Genomic DNA, 3086 nt, shown 5'->3' with positions numbered 1-3086 from the left:
CCCCGCCCCTCGGTCCCACACCCTCACGATATCTCAGATCCATTTTGAGACACCTTACGTATAGTTAAGTAAACAGAACTTATGAACGAGGGGAGAAGAGTGTAAAAAGTTTGGAATAAAATTCATACTCCGGTGTCAGTACACCCGGGGCTTATCAACTCCACTATTTCATTAATCTTTCAAAGTTCATTCACCGAAGAATTCCATGTGAATGAAGAAGTGCAGGAGAAAGTGTGAAGGCCCCAACGATTATTGGGGTGAAAATTCTCTCTAAAGTTGGTCGTTACTCCCGGCAATTTCTAATTCTCCCAGTTTCCTTCATTTGCGCCTGATACCCATCCCACGGAACTGTGTAATCCACATGCCTGAAAACAGGAAGAACGGAGCACGTATGAAAAAATCGTATAGAATTTTTCTATACGGATTGTGTATAGAAATTCTATAGGATTTCCGTATATGATATTCGGATATTACTATACGAATATTTCCTATACAAATTATTTCTATACATAAATTTCTACATAAATTTCTGTTTTCATACGAAAGTTGTCTAAACGCTTCAGAGAAAAACGTAGAGAAATGTCGCAATTCCATACGAAAGACGGAGAGAATTTTTTCAGAAAAATTCTAGTGCTAACACGGGAAAAGAGGCGCAAAGTGACGGCCAGGAAAAAATTCCAGTGCCGGCACTAGAAATTTTATTAGGGAAAACGTGAATTTTTCCCCGTATTTCTGTGAAAATTTCACCGAATCCCCAGAAATTTTACCAGAAATACCAAGAAATTTTACCTTAACAGCACTAGAATTTTTCACAGCCGATGGATTGTGATTTTTACCAGTACTCGTACTAAAATTTTTCTAGAAAATTTCTTTCCGTGAATGTTTCTATACATGTGGCAGTGGGTCGTATAGAATCAAACCTATAGAAATCGTATGGAAATAATTTGATAACAAATATCCGTATAGAAATATCCGAATATCATACGAAAATCCTATAGAAATTCTATACGCTCGTATAGAAATTTTATAGGGTATATAGCGTATAGAATTTCTATACGATTTGTCATACCTGAGGCTGCGATTTATCAAAGTAACGGAGAGTACACCAGGTATTAAAAACTCCTCATTATCAATTTTTCATGATTGGTTGAGCTCGACTCAAGGAAATGCATGAAATATTAAAAAGGAAATTATGAGGAGCGAAGGCAGTGCGCGGACGATGGCACGTGCAGAGATAATCATTCTCCGTTAGCTTTGCGATGACAAAAAGAAAATTTGTTGGAATTATTGGGAGAGGGGGTGCCAGCATTTTTCTTTTCATACCGCTGTATTCTTACGTACCATACCGCGCGTGGAGGTTCCTCTTCACAATTCGCGTTCTCCCCATTATTCCTGACGCGATTCTCACGGGTACAGTTTTCTTTTTGGTGTCGCCGGCACGTGGTGATTTCACAGGACCGTCTCTCCCCTTGTCGTAAGAAAGAAAATCCTCAAATTTTTTTTACTCTCCTTTGAGCTTGGGGTTTAGACGAGAGGGGTGAAATGAGGAGTATTTAGTTACTCCCTTCGGCGACACGTGGCAGTCAGAGTGAATAAAACTTTTTAAAATGCGACCGCCATAGAATAATTTTAATTAGTTGGTATATACTGGTATGACCCTGTATACAGGGTCAAACTAAATAAATGTGACGAGTCGAAAATTAATTTTATTATTTTGGCTCTTTGGGGTTCACATACCAACTGTGTCCACATCGCCAACCCTGGGTAACGCTAAACGCTGTGTTAAGAGGACACTACTGAGTTTTAGTTATTAAAAAAAATTGAAATCCTCAATTATTTATTATTTTCCAAGTTCCAATGATAAACGAATGAATTCGGTTATTTGGGGAAATAATACTCTTAATATTTCTGAAATGATTGATGACGATCACTGATAAAGATCTCATGAAGTTGCACCATCAATCAGTTGTGGTTCGTTATTATTTCCTCTCCAAACACAAAATTCCAAATTTATTCCGATTTCGTCGAAATTGATAAAATTAATAATAATAATAATAATAATAATAATGTATTTTACATGGATGACCTGAAGTTATTCGCCTCAGGAGAACGATAGCTCAAGCTTCTGCTTGACGTTGTCGCAGTGTATTCACGTGCGGTTGGCATGAGATTTGGGTTGGACAAGTGTGCCGTGTTCCATCTAAAGAGGGGCAAAGTCAGTGACGAGAGGGGTGATCTTCAGCTCGTAGATGGAAGCGTCATACGTCATTTTGGCGCCGAAGAGTCATATCCATATCTTGGCTTCAATCATCGTTCCGTAGTGGACGCTGAGGCAGTCAAGGAGACTCTTTGCGGAGAGTACCGGCGGCGGCTGCGGAAAGTTTGGAAATCCGAACTTTCCGGGAAGAATAAAGTCGCCGCGTCGAAAATGTTCGCTGTCCCGGTGCTCCTTTACTTTTTTGGAGTTCTCAAATGGAGCAGAGGTGAACTGAAGCAGCTGGACAGAGATACCCGCAAGCTGATGAATACCCACAGGAGTCTCCATCTACGCTCTTCGAGTCCGCGGTTATATTTTCCGCGGGAGAGTGGGGGACGAGGACTTCTCAGTTTGGAGGCTCTACATGATCGTCTAGTGCTCGGTTTAGCTTGTGACGATATGAATGGTTTGGATCCGCACTTGGAGTTCGTGCATGATCATGAGCTGCTTGGGATTCAAGCCTTCCTATATAAGGCAGCAGATACCGCAGCGGCGTCCCTCGGTTTGGAATTTCGTCGTGGCCGAGATGGTCAGTTGGTTGGTGATTCATTAGCCTTCATGGCCAAATCTCGGCGTAGAGCGAGCATTAAGGCGGCGGAGCAGTCCACCTTGTTCCGCCAGCACGTTGATAGGCCCATGCATGGCGTATTCTTCCGCCATGTGGAAGAGCAGAGTCTCTCCGTCCAGTTGACATTCTCTTTCTTGAAGTCAGCTGGCTTGATGTCCGAAACTGAGGGTTTCATTTGTGCCTACCAGGATTGTGTGGTGAATACCCTAGTGTATCGAAGTCGTGTTATGGGGTTGCAAGTTCCAGACACTCGATGTCGGG

This window comes from Diachasma alloeum, unplaced genomic scaffold, assembly GCF_001412515.2.
Source record: "Diachasma alloeum isolate Michigan unplaced genomic scaffold, Dall2.0 Dall_scaffold_00871, whole genome shotgun sequence".
In the NCBI taxonomy this organism is placed as follows: Eukaryota; Metazoa; Arthropoda; class Insecta; order Hymenoptera; family Braconidae; genus Diachasma; species Diachasma alloeum.
Note: the sequence above shows the minus strand (reverse complement) of the source record.